Source organism: Astyanax mexicanus, chromosome 7, assembly GCF_023375975.1.
Source record: "Astyanax mexicanus isolate ESR-SI-001 chromosome 7, AstMex3_surface, whole genome shotgun sequence".
Taxonomy (NCBI): Eukaryota; Metazoa; Chordata; class Actinopteri; order Characiformes; family Acestrorhamphidae; genus Astyanax; species Astyanax mexicanus.
Genome location: NC_064414.1, coordinates 26,941,791 through 26,964,758, shown reverse-complemented (window position 1 = coordinate 26,964,758; position 22,968 = coordinate 26,941,791). Strand labels below are relative to the sequence as shown.

The 22,968-nt window shown below is 37.5% G+C and overlaps 1 protein-coding gene across 1 annotated transcript in view; it reads left to right on the top strand.

Annotated features, from left to right (window-relative positions):
• Nucleotides 1-22,968, top strand: part of gfra4a (GDNF family receptor alpha 4a) — a 359,192-nt gene that overhangs the window by 249,820 nt on the left and 86,404 nt on the right. The gene's annotated exons all lie outside the window — the stretch shown is intronic.

Below are 22,968 nucleotides of genomic sequence, written 5' to 3'. Positions count from 1 at the left end.
CATACACACACACACTACAACAAACCGAGACAGGCAGTATGTTCAGCACTTTCTCTTGAGTCTTTTGACACCTGAGACACAGTGGCACATAAACGTCATGTTTCATCCCAGGCCTATTCTTCTGAACTGCCCCCCAAAGCTATGCAGAGACATAATCATCTCAGACCAACACTGCCTCTGCTTCTGCTGCTGCTTCTGCTGCTGCTTCTGCTGCTGCTTCTGCTGGTGTAGAGAGAGAGATGGACAGGAGAAAGACGGGTCCTTTTGTCATGCAGAAGAGTTTCAGCTCTAGAGAAAGAATGAGGCACGGAGAGTAGTGAAAGAAAGAGACAAAAAACCCCTTCTGCAAAAACTACACAAAATATACACAAATTGAGATATATATACTTAAAGTAAGCAAAAAAAATTCTTTCTTAGTAAGATTTCTTACAATAAGCAATCTCAAAGTCTCAAAACGAGCAAAGTAAGACTTAAATTAAGCATAAATCACTGAATTTTTGCTTTAAATATGGACCCAAGTCCTGAACTTGTGAGGTTTTTGTGCTTGTTTTTAGTTTAAATTGCCTAAGACTATGATCATAATTCCTAAAATAAGTGAAATAATCCTATACTTAAAATAAGAGTAAGAGGAAACTAATTTTAAAATCATAGTTTGAAACGTATTTGCTTTCTCATCATTGTTTTGAAGTGTAAATTAATCATTTTAGAATATTTATTTCATTACTTTTTATCATTATTCTGAGAGTCGTCAGTTTTGGAATGTTCTCTTTACAAAAGTAATATGCAGTACCAGTCAAATGTTTTGACACACTTTCTCATTCAATGTTTTTTTTTTATACATTGTAAATGAATACTGAAGTCCTCCAGACTATGAAGAAACACATAAGGAATCATTTAAAAACATAAAAGTGTGAAACAAACCAAAATACTCCAAATTGTAAAGCATTTAAGTGGCTTTTAACAGCTGGAGAGCGGTTACATTGCGGTTTCTGAGGCTGGTAACTCTTGTTGATAAACTTCTCCTGTACAACAGATGTAACTCTCTGTCTTGTTTTCCTGGGGCAGTCCTGGTGAGAGCCAGTTGGAAAACTGATGCTCTCAAACACATTAGAAAGGCAAGAAATTTAAGTAATGAACTCTTGGCAGGTTTAGCACAGCTGTTAACTGAAGGCCATTTCATGGGCTCACAAAACTGACTAAGAAAACCCAGCCAAGATGTGCAAAACTGTCATCTAAGCAAGAGATGCTCATTTTGTAAAATATAAAACATTCAAATATTTTAGACTGCAGGCAGACTTGGTTTTTAATGCCACTCAGGACTCCCCACAAAATCTGAATCCCATTTGTACTCATATTTTGTTATTGCCACTACTCTTAGTCCTTTTACTCCTCTGAGCACTCCCTCACCCTACCGATAAACGCATCTTTTACTGAGTTTACTAGTTAACAGAGTTAAAGTGCTAAGTTCCAGCTCTAGAGAAAGTACAAGAGGGAAAGAACACGAGAGGAAAACAGAGAAATAGGGTTTCATATTTTCTAACCTCATTTCAAATCTTAGGTAAGCCATGTTACGTAGCAATATATTAAAGATGGATAACATAATCTCTGTGTAGAATCAAGGTAGGATTTCAAAGGAGTCTAAAAATTGTTTAACGCCTTTGGGAATGCTCTTAAATAAGAATTCTGAGGTGAGGCGGGGCAGAGAATGTGGGAGAGGGGGTCCTGAGGGGGTGGGGGGTGGCGATAGATCTGTTTGTTTTGGGATTAGGGGATTAGGCTGTAATTCCCTCTCTTTGCTGGGTAGGCTAATTGAAAAGTGTGCCTGACTCCTCAGTGAACGGAGAATGAGCAAGCGAGTGAGCGAGCAGGAGGGAGAGAGACACATAGAAAGAGAGAGAGAGCTTTATCCAACACAAAACCTATGTTTGTATTGTGAACAGGCTGAGGGACAGTATGAGAATAGCACAGTGGTGATGATGATGAGGAGGAGGAGGTGGAGGAGGAAGGAGAAGAGGAAGGATAATACACGCCTTGTCAAAGAAATGGTTGCAAAAATAGTTGCACCCAGACAGGAAGTGTTGGATTCCATGCTTTTTCAATGCTTTTCAGAAAAAAAGATAAAAGTTACCAGGAACAGTAAATGATATGGGCAGCTCTTGGTCATATTTTTTTAAAAGCAACATGTCAGATATATAGGCATGTTGTAGAGTTGTAGAGGTTCCTAATAGCATCCTACGGTAATCCATCGCATGCAGTTTCAACTTTCTCACACAGTTTACGCAGAATTTGTGGTGGGGTGGAGTGTATATGGGCCATTCCACCGAATGGATGCCATTTCTGTCCCCAGAAAATGACATGTATAAATGTGCACACAAAATAACTTTAAAAGAAATTTTATGAATAAGCATAGTCTCTTGTACATCGACCTAATAGCAAAAGTAAGATATGTAATTAAAAACTCCTTAGAACACTGAAAAAATAGCATTAATACCTGTCCCCACTCATTAATATAAACCTTATCATGAAATATAATTAGTAAAATCCAAATCTCAACTATGCTTTGAAAATATATATTTTTTAATAACAAATCCATAATATTTAAGTTAAAATACACATTTTAGTTGTTTCAATGTGTTTTACTCAGTCCTGTTCCCATAACACATCACCCCATCTAAAAAAATCTGGAACATTCTACAAGTCACATCTACAACAGGAAGTGACATCAGTTGGTTTTCCTGAAGATCATGGGAAAACAAAAATTAAGTTCTGTCATTTGTTTTTCTGTATATTTGATCTTATTGTAACTGATAATGACTGAGGAGGTCAATCTTAACACTTGGTCCTGTTACCTAAATTAATTCTTAGATCTTCTTTTTTTTTTTTTTTTTTTTTTTTTTTTTTTAAAATACAAGTTTTGCAAAAATCACTAGCGTGTGCTTGGTGTTTTAATGCTATTAGCATAGCCACCATTTAGCTATTTTTCATGTTTTGGCTAATTCTATGCTTAAAAACTCATTCCTGTTACTTTTACAGGAATGAGTGACAGTAACAGGAGTGAGTGCCATTAACAGGAGCGATTTAGTTATATATATATATATATATATATATATATATATATATATATATATATATATATATATATATATATATAATTATTTAAACATGCAGTCGGCCATTTCTTAAAAAAAAATAAAGACTTTCTTAAGAGAAAATCAAAGAAATTAGTCGATTTTTAAACATGCTTCTTAAATGTCACATGAGTTTTGTAACCATTTTCAGATTAGAAACCTTGTAAAAGAAAAATAGGTCCAGTAAAAAAAATTATAATAATAATGATAATGATAGTAATTCAATGCATGTGTTATTTGATTCAGAGTTGAAAAAAAGATCAAATAATACGTTTAATTTGGAATAGTGACAACAAGCAAATGACACCAATTCCGTGGAATGGCCCATATAGCAAATCCATAAGCATCCCTCATATTTTCAATATGGCAGATGCATAGTATCTGTGTCTTTAAGGCAAGCTCTTGAGACAGCAGCAGTATGTGGACAAGCACTGTCCTGCTGGAATAGTGCACTGGACCACTGGTTGTAGGACCATAGTAACACAACATTAGGCCGTCAAAGTGTGTTTAATGAGGAGCAGAGGTGTTGTGAGTCACTCTATGACAGTCTGGCACAGCTACCCACCAAGTTTCATTCCTTTCAGTTGGTTCCATCTGGGTGCAACTATTGTTTTGGACGATGACGTGTTTCATTTTCTTTTAAAAAGGCAGTGAAACTTGGATATAATGGCGGGAGAAAAGGCCTCTAGCTAGTTCTATATCCAGTCCTGTTCTCCAATAAACCTTAAACAATACAGTGAATCTTTTTCATCCTTTTTTTTTTTTTTAGAATGCTCAGCATTTTTCTTTTCTTTTTTTTTTATTCAGACTGGCATTGCAATAATCCGCGCATATGGAGATAAATATTTATAGCTGCTGTAGATTTCTGCAAAGCTTATTGGAGCTACTGAGTTTCTGAATACACAGAAACATAGGCTTTATAGCTGCAACCAAGACCAGGCAGAAACCCACAGTCACATGTAAAACACAGCTGATTCCTGGAGGGTTTTTTTTTTTTTTTTTCCATTTTCCGTCTTTCCCAAGAGTGGAGAGTTTTAGTGGGTATCTTTTCATCAGACCAAATAGCTGCAGATGTATGTGATAACACGTTCAGCTCGAGTTCATGCAGATCCAATCAACATTCACAGTACCTAGAGACTAGTATGCGCTCATGCATTTTTCCCCCCTCATTCAGAAATAAACTAAGCTGGATTTCATAAATTCACCGAAACACTGTTACAGCCTTCGGAGGTGCGGGTCCATCACGTTGCCAACTTTCAAAAGAAGGCTTTATATCAATTAAAAGTGAAAACATAAAACAGCTCGTCTGTTAAAAAGAAGCACAGCAAGACGTCTTTGTTGCTCGGTGGAAATCCCAGCCTTACTGTGATGAAAGAAGCAACTGGCAGAGATACAATCACAGTTTAAAGCATCACCAAAGTCCTTTTTATTAGTAATTGTACCACATTTTAACACAAGTTGCTGAGGTGGAGAGAAAGGGCAAGTGTCTAATGATTAAAGATTTGTAGATAAATTTGTCTAAAAGCTGTTGCCGAGATATATTACATAGAACATGAAATCCACAGGTAAACATCAGCATAAAACAACATGTCTACGTGGCATTTTGATGGCACATTGGGGACTGTTACATGTGCTTTCACTGTTCCAAACACTTCTTCTTCTTAACCCTACATAAAAAAAACGAGCCAAAAAGTCTTTACTGAGTTAAAATGCTAGAGAGAGAGAGAGAGAGAGAGAGAGAAATAGCAATAGCATTTCATATTATTTTCTAACCACATTTCAAAGCTTAGGTAAAACATAGCAATAGTTACATTACAATATACAGTATTAGAGATGGATAATATAACCGCAGTGTAGATCAAGGTAGGGTTTTAAAGGAGTCTAAAACTTGTTTAACCATTGAGAGTGAAGAAACATTTGCACGTAATGTAGGGATATTGTCATGACCCTGTAGTCTGTAAGCAAAGAGAGACACAGGAAGTGTGTCTCAAACTCAAACGTACCTTTATTTGGTCCAAATTCAGTCCACCACCCCCAAACAAATTCAAATGTACATCATCGAAGACCCAGTGGGGCTCAAGTTGCTTCATTTTTAAGGTCCTTGTCAGGGTTTTTATGTCAGTCCAATGCGAGCCAGCTGGGATAGACCGGGGCTGCGTGTCCTGTTGTTATAACAAGGAGTGTAGAAACAAGGAGGTGTTTGCACTATAAGGTGCACTTATAACCCTTTATTTAAAAAAAAAAAACTAAACGTCAGTGTGCCTTATAATCCGGTGCGCCTTATGTATGAATTTTATCAGTCAGGTTGTAAGAAGCAGTAAATCCACTCCACTGAAGTACAGTGTTACACAGGAGATTCAGTTTTGTTTTCCAGCAAAGACTGGAGTAGCATTAGCATTAGCCACTAACCGCGCTAAGAGCTAGCTCCTTTGCCCATTCAGAGGCGAGTATATCAGACTGTAGCCTGCATGTTTACTGTGTTAAACCAAGTTACGTGGGACGAACCGCTGGCTAATATTGCCCTGGCTTCCCAGAACACTCAGGAGCGCTCAATGTAGCGCTGTCGGGCGGCATTAGCTCCTAATTGCGGCTGTAAATAAAACTTACTGTAAAAAAAAGAAAATTAGAAGGAAAACATGGCGACACCCCTCTTCCTTACTAGTGTCTCATAATGTGCCTTATAATCCGTTGTGCCATATAGTGTTACACAAAACACAGAAAGACTTAAAATGCTCAGTAAACGCATTGTGTGGAGCCTTTAAAATAAATAAGAAGCTTAATAAGACTATAATTTTACTGCATGTTTTGACTACCGTATTTTTCGGGCTATAAGGCGCACTTAAAATACTTATTTTTTCCCAAAAATCGTCATTGCGCCTTATAATGCAGTGCGCCTTGTGTATGGATTTTGCTTGTGTTTACTGACCTCGATTTTTATGTGGTACACGGCGCTCTGTTGTGCAGAATTCCTCACCCACGCCAGAAAAAGATCCCCCTCTTGGGCTAGCGCGCGGTTACCTTTGACTGCCGTACTGCCTCTCGGCTGTGGTTCAGGGTAGCTAGTTTCCACTGTAGCTCCGTGGCCAGAACAAGGTGCCGGTAAACTTTCCTTTCCACCCGTTCTGGGGTAATAGCACAAACTGTTTCTTTTTAGCGCCCACTTCTAAGTAAAGTTAACCTCTTAACACGCGCTGGCCCACCGGCGGGCCAGAAATATTTAATATTTCATAACTGGCTGTGTTTCTGAATAGTGCATTTGTGCATAGTGCATAGTGTGTTTATGAACAGTTACAGGTTCAATATAGACATCCAATATACCATTTTAAAGCTTAGAATCTCTGCTTTTGAGCTATTTAGCCTATTTAGCGGAATATCCTTTCAGAAAATAAACATTTAGGGCGAAATATGCCTTGGTTATGATTTTAATAATTCATAACTCTCATATTTGCGTTTATCGTTCGTCCATATTTCATCGAATGCGGTCATGTCATACACCATTCGAACCGTCTGGCTCTCCGGATTCCAGAACTGTGCTTTTACTGTAGGATGTATGTTTCATGAATTAGAGCTGCGTCAGAGCGCATGTTTCCAGTAATAAAAGGCTTTCCTTTTGTCCTGGGGTAACCTCCGGTCACTGCCGCCACCCCCCGAACACACACCCGCGCTCAGCCACAGGTCCTACCTTCAAAACGCGTCCAGACTAAAGAGAATCCATCAATCCAGTCTCCTGTAATCCACAGTTATATCCAAACAGCGCTGGAAATCACTTCATCCAGAAATGAAACTTATCCAATCTTTATCTCTGTTTTAAAACCGTTTTATTCACCGAATTCGGCACAACACGCTATTATAGTCAGAAGCCTCGCGGAGTAATGCGGTACTTGCTGTGCTTCAAGTAGTATTATGGTCTGTCGGAGCGTTGCGGCTACCGTTGTCAGGAGCGTCGCGGAGTAATACGTACTTGCTGTGCTTCAACATAATATTATGGTCTGTCGGAGCGTTGCGGCTACCGTTGTCAGGAGCGTCGCGGAGTAATACGTACTTGCTGTGCTTCAACATAATATTATGGTCTGTCGGAGCGTTGCGGCTACCGTTGTCAGGAGCCTCGCGGAGTAATACGTACTTGCTGTGCTTCAACATAATATTATGGTCTGTCGGAGCGTTGCGGCTACCGTTGTCAGGAGCGTCGCGGAGTAATACGTGCTTGCTGTGCTTCAACATAATATTATGGTCTGTCGGAGCTTTGCGGCTACCGTTGTCAGGAGCCTCGCGGAGTAATACGTACTTGCTGTGCTTCAACATAATATTATGGTCTGTCGGAGCGTTGCGGCTACCGTTGTCAGGAGCGTCGCGGAGTAATACGTACTTGCTGTGCTTCAACATAATATTATGGTCTGTCGGAGCGTTGCGGCTACCGTTGTCAGGAGCGCCGCGGAGTAATACGTAAGTTACTTGCTGTGCTTGTTGATTTATTGCTCAGAGATGTTGTTATTTTTCACAGATATTGTGAAGGATTTATTGCTCAGAGTTATTGTTACTGATATAAATAAAGTTTCATTTAGTGCGCCTTATAATCCAGTGCGCCTTGTGTATGGACTAACACTAAAAATAGACCGTTCACTCATCGTGCGCCTTCTAATACGGTGCGCCTTATAGTCCGAAAAATACGGTACATATTAATTTTTCTTTCTATTTTCAGGTGCTTGAGATTAACGAATATGAAATGATGAAAAATCTAAATCAGGAACAACAACAACAACACTGCAAACAGTTAACACAGATGACTCACAACAAATCCTGTAATGGAATTCAGATGGGAAAGAGATTAGCTTGTAATGTCTTGCATTGTTCTTAGAGTGAGTAATGCATGCTAAATTAGTTTTATAGGTTGATTACATTTGAGATATGAAATGCCACACAAAAAACCCTCATTCGCTGCTTTCATACAGTTTTTAATCATCTGAGTTGGTCACAAACAGCTGAAGGATTAAAGGGTATAAAGAGGTGAAGGCTAAAACGCTATACTTGAATGTATCCTCTATGGACAGCTGGTTCCTAATACTTAATATAGAGTGATAATAAGGAGACTGCCTTTTATTTCTTATTTGTTTTTTATGCTCCAGCTGCCACCAGAACAAAGAGAGCCTTTTTACTGGCCATTACATGGTCTGGGAGTTATTAACTCCAGTTACCTGGAACTCAGACGTGTGTGTGTGTGTGGGTGTGTGTTTCTATATCCTAATGAGACTCATAAGAAAAGGTTTAATATTATGTTCTTTTTAAATATTGTAGGTACTGTGATTAAAACTTTATGGAGAGGGTTCTTTGTTAGTTTTTAGTCATTTTTCTCTTGTAGAGGACCTCGTATATTGCTTGGTTTCAGAATACAGGGTTATTTAATGGTATAGTATTCATTTTCATTTAAATGTTACCATTTTATAGGCTTCCTCCATATGAGTTTTTTAAATAGTTCTTTAAAAGATTCTGCTTGCATAAATGCTGCTTAACCTATGCTAACTCCAGTAAACAAAAATGAGTTGCTCAGATTCAGAAGAATATAGCCTATGCATGTGTGTGTATGTGTTTGTGTATATATATGGATGCATGAGAAGAGGGCAAGTAAACTCAAGTCACTGTGCATCAAAGTGTCTTTGTGTGAAAGGCAGAGAGAAAGGGAGATAGAGAGGTAGACAGCGAGAACAAGAAACAGAGAGAGAGGCAGAGAAAGAGAGAAAGAAGGATTGTACAGATACTGTAGGTTCTCCAGCAGTGTCTTTGTTCTGTTGCCAGCTGGGAGAAAATGGTCTCCTGGAGTTTGAAATTCACTCCGGCTGCCTCGCGCCCCTCCTTTCCAGCGCTCTCACCCTCTCTCTCCATCTTGCGTCACGTTTGCAGGCTGATGGAGGCGTCATGATTGCACCTCTAACATCCTCAAATACTGTTAATTGCAATTGAGAGCTTATTAGTGCTTATTCTCAGCCAGGCATGCGAGCCTAACACCACATCCAGCCCTCTGAAGCGGCTTTACTGCCAAGGATGGTTTACTGCCTCTCGCACAAGAACCAGCAGGCAGCCGAATCCCAACAGACTCCGTCTGCAAACAACACTATTTCAACACTGCTGGAGTGTGTGTGTGTATATATACACTCACCAAGCTCTATTAGAAACACCTGTGCACCTACTAATTCCTGCAATTTTCTAATCAGCCAATCATGCGGCAGCAGAGCAACGTATAAAACCGTGCAGATGCAGGCCAGCAGCTTTAGTCTTTAGGTAATATGATATTAACTGAAGCAATGAGAATAAAAATGTGATCTCTTTGCCCTAGTGAAAAAAAAAATTAATTAATGTATACTAAGCATTATTATGCTGTAGTGCACTAAAGTGTATTTGTAGCCACATTATTAATCAGTATATTTAAAGAGCTTTTTTTTACTTATTATACTTTAATTGTATAACAAATTAAAATAGTAAATAAGTGTACTTAACTGTACTAACAGAAATATTTTAAATATATATGTAAGTAACATTTAAACATGTTACTTGTATGTTAGATAGATAGATAGATAGATAGATAGATAGATAGATAGATAGATAGATAGATAGATAGATAGATAGATAGATAGATAGATAGATAGATAGATAGATAGATAGATAGATAGATAGATAGATACTTTGTTTATGCCGAAGGAAATTTAGGCAAATGTTCACGTATGTAACCCCATATTTTAAATATGCTTACAGTAAAATTATACTACATTTAATGAGTATTACAAATATATCACTATTATACACAAAGTATATTAGATATATGCTAAGAATTGATGTTAAATATATTTACATTAAAGTAAAAGTATGCTTCTTCTTCCTGTCTTTTGTAAGTAGCACACTTATACTTAGTATACTTTGTTTAGTATAAAAATATATATTTAATCTACAAAAAATATATATTTTTTTGTGTGTTACAAATGAACTTTTTTATTTGACATTTAAATGTTATTTAACACTGTATTCGATTGGATTTACTTATATTTATATGTTCCTAATTGGAATTACAGAGCATTGAAATACATTTTAACTGTTATATCAATGTAATACCTAAATATATTTTAGGTATATATAACATTTTACCAACGTAGTAATTTAATTTACTTTCTAAAAAAAAAACTACTGTAACAGTCGTTTTTAACACACTCGGCTAAAAATTATATTTGTAAATAAGTATTGTAGAAGTATTTTATATTATAGTATTACATTAAACTAAAAGTGTACTTCATAGTAATCTATTTATTTATTTAAAAAATACACTATACTGTACTTTTAAAGCAGTATGATCAAAGTTTACTTTCAAACATTTAATGAAAGCATAATTTTTTATGTATTTTTAATATATTTTAAGTAAGTACATAAATCTGCAAATGTATTTACAGCATACTTAGACATTTCTCAACATGTTTTAAGTAAAATTAAGTCGATTTTTTTTTTCACCAGGGTTTCACCACATTTTGAATATGGTGTGAAAACTGTTAATGTTAATAAGTTCTTCCCACTCACTGGATTTGAATCCAATGAAATGGGAAGTGATAAAATGGACATTTGCAGCTCTAAAGTCTGCAGCAATTAAATGAAGCATCTGTGTGAAGCTGGACCAGAATCTCAGAGGTGTTTCCAACATCTTGTGGAATCCGTCCCCTGGAGAATCAAGGTCCTACCCAGTATTGGTGTGCTAATAAAGTGCTCGCTGAGTGTATATACAGCGTCTGTGTGTGTGTGTGTGTGTGTGTGTGTGTGTGTGTGTGTGTGTGTGTGTGTGTGTGTGTGTGTGTGTGTGTGTGTGTGTGTGTGTGTGTGTGTGTGTGTGTGTGTGTGTGTGTGTGTGTGTGTGTGTGTGTGTGTGTGTGTGTGTGTGTGTGTGTGTGTGTGTGTGTGTGTGTGTGTGTGCTTGAGAAGGTAAAGTTTCTCATTGACAGGAAGTCTGAGGCCATTTCCTCCGTAAGATCCTCAGACATGATGTTGTGGGTTTAAGCGACTCATGCTAGGCCGGCTCCAGTCCTTGGAGGAAGCCTGGTCTACCTCATTACGGCCCATCTCGTCCACGGACTGGCATTGTGACAGCAGCGGAGCTCGAGCTGCTCAGGTCCAGCTTGCAGCTATGGAGGAGAAGGAACACAACATTAGTGGAACAGAAGTCCTGTGTGTGTGTGTGTGTGTGTGTGTGTGTGTGTGTGTGTGTGTGTATATATGTGTGTGTGTGTGTTCATTCTGTCCTGTTCCTTGGGCTGACAGAGCTGCTTCTGAATTCAGCCGTACTGCTGGGACTGAGCGTGAGAGTGCAGTACTAGATAATGAGAATGGCTGTGTAATGATACAGAGATTTCTCAGTACAATATGCATTGTGTTTTTCCCTATAAGACAATTTTTGACACAAAAAAGAAAAAGAAGTAACTTCAATACCAGTTTTTGGGTCCAGACAAAACAAGACTGCAGTGCCTTGTCACAGCATTATAGGTAAGGCCTTATTTTACAGGCCCTGTTTATTACCAAGACATTCTACCTTTGTTATGCTGTATGATTCCAAATAACAAACAATTTTTCAAAAAAAAAAAAATCATAATGAAGTAGGTGAGATGTAGCCTAAATAAAGTCATTCAGAGTGATTTGATAAGATGTAGTACCTACGGGTGTTTTCACACCAGCACTATTTAATCCAGTTAAAACGGACTCTGATTCTTTTCCACCCTTGGTGCGGTTCATTTCAGCAGGTGTAAAATCAGTAATACTAAAACAACCATTCCTGATAGAGGAGGCAGGTCCGGTCCAGTCCGAACGCTCTGGAGCGTTTTGTTTGTGGTGAGAACATGATCTGGTCTCAATCCAACCCAACTATTAAATATACTATTTTAATTTGAGCTAAACTGCTGCTGTTCAGGTGCAGTTAAACCTGATTTATTAGCCAGATAATCACCATAGCTATGAACAAACACTGTCTCTGTATCAGTCCTGCCACTGTCTGTCTGCATGCCACTGACTGTAGTTCTCTCATAAAAGACTCCATTTTCCAAGATGCTCCTCCTTTTGTGTTTTGACCTTTAGTTTCCGACACTTTTTGCTTCCTCGACTTCACTTTTGCATAGCTCTTTGTTTATTGTTAGCTGTTTTGGTATCGACCTACAGTAATTTTGTATTTTTGACCATCTCTTTGCCTTGCCCTTCTTGCCCTGATGTGAATATCCTGTGTATAACCTCATTTCCTGCTCACTCTGGAATGTTGTTTGTTTACAACCTGCTCACTCTGGAATGTTGCCTGTCCCTGACTATTCTGGCCCCTTATTTATTAACTTGTATGTTTGGTATCCACACTTCTCTGTCCAGTGTTTGGCTGTTGGGACACTTTGGTGCTGATCCATGCTGATTACATTTTTTATTATTATCTGGACCAGAGAAACCAATTGCAGGTATGAAAATGCTCCAAATTAAATTTATTCAAACAGATTTAAGCTGGTAATAAGCTGTATCACTTAAAGTTAACTTTAAAGTCACATTTCTATCCTTCTAAAATATAATTAGTTGGTAAGTTTATCTACGATTTTATCTACAAAGCTCATCCTCTACGAGAGACAAAAAATTAATCAGCGATGTAGCGATGTCAGAAGATTTTTAGCAAACCTACGCAATGATATTTCTGTAATTCACTGATCGTGAGCAGATCAGACCACATTCAAGAGTTTAATGATCACAGCATCTCTTTGCTGTGCTCAGTGAAGAGGCATACTGGGAACAGAACTTTACAGTTCCTCAAGTTCAGCTGCTAATTTGAACTACGAAGCTTTCACATGGTTGCAGTCGCTCATTAAAGCCAGTGCTGTATTCTGCTCTGTGTGCCCTGAGTCTGTTCTGTCAGTCTGGCTTTTTTTATGTATCTGACTCACACTAACATGTTTGTAAAATGTATAAAAAATTATGGTGCCTCCTAGATAAAGCAGAATAAACACTTTTAACACCACTAACCAAATATCCCTCTCGAGAGAACACAGCAGAGCTAACAAACACCACATGACCAAATGTGCAACACATTTGAAAAGCTGAAGGAATCAAAATGCTACATACACTTTGCTTGTCAAGAGCTGGTTGACCAGCTAGGGTATGTTTTCACCAGCATTTCAACCACTTCAACAATTTTGCCTTGTTTCTAGAGGCAAGCAAAAACTAAAAAAAAAATAAGCACAGATTCTTACTTAAGAGTACAAAGCTTGTTGCTGGGGCTGTACTTTATATTGAGGTACAGATTAGAAACATTAACATCAACTGAATATGTGTCAAGAACTTGATGATCTAAAATGGTCTGGCTTATAAATAGAAAATATATTTGTTGTTTATTAATACAGTGATACAGGATACGAATGTACCTTTTGGCTGGTTAAATGATACAAATGCGTACTTTCTGCTGTTAGGAAATATTTTGTACTTCAGAGGGAACACAACTGACCATCTAAAGACCAATAGTATACCTTTGAGGGTACAATTATAAAAAAATCTTGTTTTTTTTAGTGAACATGCAATAATAATATTAGCAATGTTATAGATTTTTTGACAGCCTTTTGTTGTAAATGTAAAGTCTTTGGTGCTGTTACCTGCCCAGGTGTGGAACATCTGGTTCCTTGCAAATTCTGATGTACAGTACCAATCAAAAGTTTGGACACACCTTCTCATTCAATGTTTGTATGGAGATCAAGGGAAAAAGGGAGGGAAACAAAACAACATCTGACATCACTTAATGTGTGTTAAAGCAGAGGTCTTATTAAAATAGAGAGAAGCTGGTGACTGGTTGAGATTGGTAGAACCAATCTCCTGGTAGTCTCCTGGTAGAACCATCTGAAACCAGCTTTCAGTAAGTTGGTCCCAAAGAGCCACTAATATTTTTTCCAATAATGACTGAAATTTGTTCCTTTGAAGTAATATAACATACCAGTCCTGATTTAAAATTTTTGATGAACAGTTTCTAACCTTTAAAAAACACTTTTATTGCAGTCATTTCCGCCATGCAGCGCCATCTCGGTTCAACTGTGCTATAGGCGAGAAAGATGTCACAATATACAGATCAATCAATCAATAATACTGCCCCCTGCTGACATCCAAGAATCTGCATCTCACCGCTATCAGAGGCACACTGCTGCTGCTGCAGCTCAGGCAATCAGCCCTTACTCCTGCCCTCTAAACCCATACATCACCCAGTGCCCCCCCAATGTACCTCTCCCATTTTTTTTTGCCTTTTTTAAATTTGAGCTGAGGGTGGAGTCATCAAAAATCAGGGGGTTTAGTGCCCCTTTAAGCTAGATTTTCTTTAGGGAGGTCAGTAAATAACAGATTATTATATAACAAATTATGGCAGAAACCTTTTTTTCAGTGTTCAGCACTTTAAAAAAAATTGTATAATGATGTGATTAGAGAATAAGCTCATTATAGACCTAGCCTCTGTGTTCCGTTTAGTTCAGCACCAGCGTGTGGAGGTGTGAACGTGTCAGTGTGTTCTGCATTTAAATACAGTAGTTTCTTGTTGGTGTTCCTCACAGCTATATTGAACCTGCTCCTTAATTGGACTGAACAAAAGTTTTTTAAACTGCTAAGAAATGCATTTGTGCTCTGGGCTTCCTGATTGCAGCTTATTCAGACTGATTTCGGCAAAAGTGTCAAACTCTTCCTGGAGGGAAAATGGAAACGTTAACACAAATGCTATGTAGCTTCTCTCGTTTATTTTTGTTTTTTTGTTTTTCGCTCTTGAGACAGATTCTTTTTTAATACTTTAAGTCTTTAACACCCAGCTGTTTCCCTTTCACACTTTAGTGCTTCTTTTTACGTCTCGAGTAAAAGCTGACCTATGGAAAAGATGCTGTAAATAAAGCTGTAAAAATGGCAAGTAAACACCTAAAGCTGATTGAAAACTTGCAGGATTTAGAGAAAGCTGTGTGGGGTGTTAACATTCTAGGTGCAGAGTAAGATGTGTGCACATGTGAATGAGAGGCAGAGAGAGCCAGAGCGAGAACAAGTATAATTTCATCAGAGAGATGACACAGGGCAAACCCCATCACTATCTCAGCAGGCCACCTCAAATTAGATAAGACAAGGTCAAATGTCCACATCCTTCATTCAGTATGTATGTGCGAGTGTGTGTGTGCTGCATGAGCATATCCCCCTGACTAACTATGACATCCATTCAAACTGACATCTGTTGATGCAGCATGGCGCTCTTGCTTTTCAGACCTCACTGAGTAACGCACCAGTCTCCTTTGTCACTGCCTGCACACACACTCCACACGCGAGAAACTGAAACTCTGCGGTTGTGACCTTCCATCCAGCATCTACGCCTGACCTCACTGACATCTCTTAACTCCTATTCATGGGTCTTTGGGCAGTCAATAAAATCTGTCAGGTACCAGCATGAAATGGGTCTAATATTTCAGTTTGGGGAAATAACTCAAGTTTACAATCCTAAATCAGATACTATAAAAATTGCAAAAAATATTTTAAAAAATGTGGTCAAACTTTAAAGTACAGAAATGGGTTACTTGCTCTTATAGCCTACAACAAGGCTATAATTTGCCAGGCAAACATCCATTATATAATATATTAAACTGAATACAATAAGGGAAAGCGATTTGTTCAGTGTGTTGATCAACAGCAAAGGCAGGACTGAAGCGTACACCATAAGGCATTCATACTCAAACCCAACTGTCGTCAGATGTCAAACGGAAACTGGATTTGCTGGAGTAATGGTGGCTGGCTGATGGATGGTCTTGATTGCAGGCAGTCTGTCAAAAAGACCATCCTGCTTCTTTTAGTTTTAGTTCAGTGTTGCGCTTCCTCTCAAATACTTTCAACAGGGTAAAAGATAAGATAAGATAATCCTTTATTAATCCCACAATAGGGAAATTTACAATACAAAATGTATTCAAAATATAAACAAATAATTAGGCCTGGACAATAATTCGATATCGGTATTTATCGCGATAAGAAATGTTTCAATAACTGTGATATCATTTCTGTGGCATATCGGTATGTATTATTTACAGAATCTATCACAGACAGGCGTTTTAGCGGCATCAGTTCACTGCAGAGCTGAACGCAATCACCCTCCGTAGCCGGGCTACGTCAGTGCGTGATGACGTAATCACACAGGCACGTAGCCAGCTAGGCTAGGCTAGGCATCGCATCTAAGTTGTCCCGCGATGAAGCTTGGCGAAACTGACCGGATCTTGGCCGCACGCCGCTCCGCGTCTAAACTCTTCCGCGATGAAGTGAAACCGATCCTAACCGAGTAGATCTCCGCCGCATCTAAAACCTCCCGCGATGAAGCGAAACCGACCTTAACCGAGTGGATCTCGGCTCCGCACCTAGAATGTCCCGCGATGAAGCTCGGCTGCGCTCCGGTCCGGTCTGTTCCACCACTTCAAGCAGTTTCACTACACACAGTATCTGAAGCACTTTTGTAGTTTATGTTGCATCTAAGTTATATATATATATATATATATATAAAGGCTTTTTGTATTCCATAAGGTTAACCTGGTTGAAGCACTTTTGTTTTGATCTGGTAAATATGTATACACAAGAATAAGAAGCCTCTGTTGTAATGTAAAGTTATTTATATTGGTGATATGTATATAGGTTATAGGTTTGTGTTTGACAGATATGTCATGTTTTTATTTTGCTACATGCAAATAAAAGTGAGCATTGATTAATTCTGACCATTTTTTATTTCTAAAGTATTATACAGTTTTTGTGAGAGGAGGCTTTAAAGACTTACATTAAAAATTCACAGTACTGTACAGATTTCCATTGCAGGGATTCTTAGCAGTTTTTCTGAGGCCTTCAAAGTATTTATATCGATATCGAAATTATATCGTATCGACCGAAATTAAGGAATATATCGTGATATAAATTTTGGCCATATCGTCCAGCACTACAAATAAGAATAAAATGATGTATACAAAAAACAATTACAGGAAATATATACAGATACTTAAAAAACTATATATATATATATATATATATATATATATAGTAAAGGAAAATATATACATCTAGTGCATAGAGATATGATTAAATATGTGATATGTGAATAAATATAAATTAAATAGTAGATAAAAGGGTAAGCAAATATTGCACGTTAAACATATTGCACAAATGGTAATTGAAGAGTGTTAAAGAGGCATGCATAGAAGTCAAGGATTTCTCACCAAGAGGTACACTACTCAAAAGTAGCATACAATCTCTCACTGTCTCTTTTTGCCTTCTTTTTATGCAATTCAATTGAACATGTTTTGTTTATTTTACTTAGCAGTAATTGAGGAAAATATTTCTCATTAGTGTGATGGATATGATTGATAAGTTACTGAACCTGTCTGTATGGCTTTGATTTTCCTGTATGACAAGTGTGCATTTTAATATATTATTTTTGTGGTATGGACTAAGAAATGTTTAGTAGATTTTAACTTATTTGTTGTGTGTCTCAGTTGATGTATTGAGTAGATTCTATAGTTGTGTTTTTTGCCTATATTTGGGTGTGCAAAATTGGAATTGGGAAGTATACATTTATTTGGGTTTACACTGAATTGTTCAGCTTTGTGACTGGGGTTGGTGTGGCGCAGTGGATAACACCACTGCATGGCAGTGAGCTACCACATCGTGTGGGTGACTGTGGTTCAATTCCCAATCTGGATGACTGTCCATGGGCAAGACTCCTAACACTACATTGGCCCACCTCTGAAATAGGAATAAGCTTGTAAGTCGCTCTGGATAAGAGCGTCAGATAAATGCCATAAATGTAAAATGTAAATGTAACTCTGGTAATTAACTCCAACAGTGAACAGCATTTAAATCTGAAACATTTCAAGTTAAAACTACACTTTAAGAGTTTTGCTGTGTAGGTGTATGCATCTGGCTGTGTTTGTGTTTGTGAAGTAAAGAACAAAGAATGTGACTACAGCTTTTCATCTTTAATCATCAGGAATCATGAAGCAGCACTATATCGCTCTATAGAGTATGAGTTACCTGAAATCACCTCACAACAAAAAACACTTTTTTACTTTATTGCAAGCAGGGAAGGGCCAAGCTGGTGTGAACAGGTCTCTCATGCAGGGTAATTAGCTGTACAACTTGTCTAATAGAATTAGCGCAGTCTGCCCGGCTGTACAATCAGCTTGTGTTTTTGCTGCTAATTATCTCTACATGGTTCACACACACACATACACACGACCTCCGCACCCACCATACGGTACAGCGAGGTTCAAACAACACCGCGTTCGCCTCTGCTATCAATCGCTCCTGTATTGGTGAGCTATAAATATAACACCTCTCTGAAGAACAAACAGAGCTTCTTCAAACTCTTTCTCTCAGATACACACACACAAACACACACACACACACTCTCAGAATCACTTAAGCTGTTAATTCAAGATGGTGTGTAAACGGCCTCCTCCAAATGCACAGTATCAAGAGCAAGCATGGCTAATGATCAAGCTGTTTGATACGCTCATGACTAGCCTCGCTAGTTTCTTGCGAGACCACTAATGGCGGTTAGAAAGGATGCACCTCTCTGTCTTTTCCTTTTTCCCTTTGTGGGAATTTGTATTCAGACTGAAATTGTACGTGAATTGTACACTGAGCTGCAGGCCAGGATGATCCCCATTAAAGCCCAGGCTTAGCTTCATTTTTTAATCTCAAAGCTTATTATCCAGCAGCTAATAGGAATATTTTAGGAACTACTACAGAACTAATAAAAAAAGAGTGTAGTTATAAGACTGAGGCAGTGACATCTGGACCTGCTCACAGTGCTTAATTTTTATTTCACCATGTGATCTCAGATCCGCAGATAATAGCTGCAGATACCCTCCATAAATTACAGAAAAAAGTGCAGAGGCAACTTCCTGTTATTATGCTTTAATGAAGCATTTCAGAAGAAAAATGCCTTCAACTTTTTATTAACTTTAACCTGTAATATAATAACATTTTTAACTTATAATGTAAAATGTAATTCACACAAAATGAGCACAAAAGCAGTTAAAGTATAAATTACTAGAGACCAGTGTAAAAGTACAATTGCTCTCTCAAAAAAATGATGGTTAAAATGGAAGTACTAAAGTATTTAACATTTTTTGTAATTAAGTGCTGCATTGTATTGTAGTTTATTCCAAAATGTACTACTTAGGCACTAAAAGCAAAAATACAAGTTTTGTGTTATGCAGTTGTTACAGAAAGTAGTAGAAAGTTTGAATGTAAAATCACTAGCAGGCAGGCAGCAGAGCAAAAGGCAGGATGGGAGCAGTAAGGTCTTCTTCATAAGCAAAAGTATTAAACTTATGAAAAACATGTACTGAAGTAAAGTGGAATTAGAAGAAAAATAATACTCCAGTAGATACAGATACAGCATTTTACTACTTAAGTACATTAGTGAAATAGTTATACATCATTACTATACATCTAAGGTTCTGTATAAAGGTTTTGTATAGCATCCTGTGGCACACTTGCCCACAGATTTTGCAGCTGGGCGTGTAGATCATGGCCACGGATAGGCTGCCAAAGCTGGCAATACAGTAAGTCTGGCAACCAGGCTGGCCAAGAAAGTTTTGCAATCTGGTGGAGACAATTCTGGGAAATTATTGCTATGTGTGGGGGTGAGCATTATCCAGCAAAAAAAATACCAGTTGGAGGAGGCAACACATAGTGTCTTGCCACAGGATGTTTTGTACAGCTCTAAAAAAAATCAAGAGACCACTTCTTTTTCTGCATTCTATAAACTACAGACAAAATTTCCTCCAAATTCCAAATAAAAATATTGCTATTTAGAGCATTTATTTGCTGAACATAAGAAATGGCTGAAATTACAAAAAAGATGTAGAGCTTTTAGACCTTAAATAATGCAAAGAAAACAAGTTCATATTCATAAAATTTTAAGAGTTCAGAAATTAATATTTGGTGGAATAACCCTGGTTTTTAAACAGTTTTCATGCATCTTGGCATGTTCACCTCCACCTGTCTTACACACTGCTTTTGGATAACTGTATGCTGCTTTACTCCTGGTGAAAAAAATCAAGCAGTTCAGTTTGGTTTGATGGTCTGTGATCATCCATCTTCCTCTTGATTATATTGCAGAGGTTTTCAATTTGGTAAAATCACTGGTCATCAGTGGTTTCTGATTTTTTTTCAGAGTGTATGTACTGTAAGTGTCTCTATCACTACAAAGGGTGACCAACTGTTGTATTCAATGGCATCCCAGATCATCACACCAGCTGTTGGGAAAGTGTGTCGCTTAACAGCAAAGGCAGCATTGATGCTTTCACCATGAGGTTTTCATACTCAAACCCTATTATCATCAGATGCCAAATGAAAACCGGATTCATCTCTAAAGAAATATTTATATTTAAATATTTATAGCAGGATCAAGTTTGTAGCAGTACAGGTTTCTTGCTATGCAATGGTAACTGACTACTGGATGACATAGATGGCAGAAAATTTGTCAAAAATACCATCTTGCTTCTTTTGGGGCGTTTTTACACATGCAGTTGGTTTCTATGGTATAAATTAGTTGATGATTTCATTTACCTGGAGTGTTTTCTCCCTCGGTTTGGTTTGGTTTAATACACGCACCAAAATACCCACCAATAAACCACGCCAGCAAGTTGTCTCCTCTGATAGGTCAGAGCTATCTGGCACGGAAGTAAAAGAGAGTAAATATAGTGTTAAGATTCTGTGTTTCAGTGCGTATATCTGTGCAGTGTGACACTACTTAGCATGGACAACAGAGACAGCGTTTGTTCATAGTTGTGATAATTAGTGTTATCTGGCTAATATATCAGATGAAACTGAGCTCAAATAAAAGGAGTATATTTGACAGCTGGGTCAGATTGAGATTGGATCACATTTTCACCACAATCGAGAAACTCCAGAGTATGTTTGGGACCAGACTGAGATCACCTCCACTAGCTGGTCTCGGTTTGGTTTTGATCTGCACCCGAGTGCAATTACTGTTTTCACACCTTCTGTATCGAACCACACTAAGCGTACAAACGAACCAGTCTGTTTTAAACAGAGCAAAATGTGCCAATATTTTCCACTTCCTCTCAAAGTCTCTCAACAGTGCAGTATATCTTCTAATGTTGAAAGGCATGCCTAGAAAGATCTCACCAAGAGGTACACTTTACAAAAGTAGTGTAAAATATCTGCATTGATTTAAACATTTTCTATTTATTTTATTTAGCCACAATCTAGGAAAATATATGTTTTGTATATTTATCTGTACTGCTTTGATTTTTTCGGTAAGAAAAGTTCTTTTTGTAATTATAAATAATTAAGCTAATATGAAGATGTTTATTATTGTTAGTGTTGCTGTTGCTTAAGATAGAAATTAACATTAGTGAGGGGAAAGGCCATATTGCAGTGTTTCTGGCTTTTGCATAAAATAATACAAAACAGAAATAAAAGTGCATAACAAACTGTTCCCAAATGGATCTAATTACTGCTCTAGCAGTAGATGAGCGCAGTTAGAGCTGAGAACTAAGGATGTTTTCATTATCTGATTAAAGCTGCATAATACTAACAAAGTACCATAGATAATTTTTTATACAGTATTACTATGGCTTTTACTTGCAAAACACCATACTTTGTAATAATTATTTTCAACAAAAATAATTTTGTTTTGGTGAGCAGTGTAATTGCCTTTGTGCACCCAGACACACACTTAGAACAACCAAAACCGGAATTAGGTCGCATTTGCATTTTATACACTGTGATATCACTATTGCAAAGGTAATCATCAACATCACAGTTAATTAAGGCTAATTAACTTGATTAACTTGATAGCAGCACATTATGCTGTATTTTTCACATCCAAACACCAAAAATGTCCAAAAAGACACTGCTGTGTGTATTACTGATTTAATGAGATACTAGTAGATAGAAGTGATAATAAACCAAATAATATTATTGCTTTTACTACTGTTGATGTGGGGGCAGCCATCTTGGATTTTGAACCTGGGGTTTGTGAGGCTGTCCTGACTTTCCTAGTAGAAAATCTGACCTGTAGGAGTGTCTCAGGTCAATGTAAAGTTTATTAATTTAATTATTTTGTGGCAAAAATAGAATATTTGTTTTTTTGTATGTAGTACAGTGTATAATGGATACATTTTCATCTCTGCCCATCACAATCAGAATGTTTGAAAAAAATATATATTTTTTCATTTTTGCATTTTGAAACTGGGATTATACCATGAGATTTCTGTTACAAGATACAAAAAATAACATTGTTAACAAACTGTTATTTTTGACACCTGTTTTTAGCTCTAGTGTTGCACAATTACATGAAAATGATTTTTTTTATCTCTTCTTTTACTGAATACTTGCCAAACTAAATAATACACAGACTTGGGGCCCTTGGTTTAGGGTGTCAGTGCTACACACTGAAATAAAGTAATTAACATTTGCTAACATAGCTAGATAGCTAACAACTATATTTCTCTGTGGAACATCTACTCAGCAAGGCAGGTTTTTTTTATCTGGTGCTCACCACTTAATATTTGGTGCTCACCACTTTTAAATGTAAAACAACAAAAACACCATGTCCCTTTAGGGGCTCTATATATTTAAGTAATTGAATGTTAAAAAAAATACTAGAATTTTCTAAAACCAACTACACTGTTTGAGACACAATCTCACAGGGATAATTCTGTGTATGGGCAATGTCCAATAAAGCTGTTACATTCCACACGATAACGATGTGTGCCAGGTACAGAGAAAAAATGCTGAGGAAGCTGCAGCAGCTTTGTTAACTTCTCCTACACTGTGCACAGAA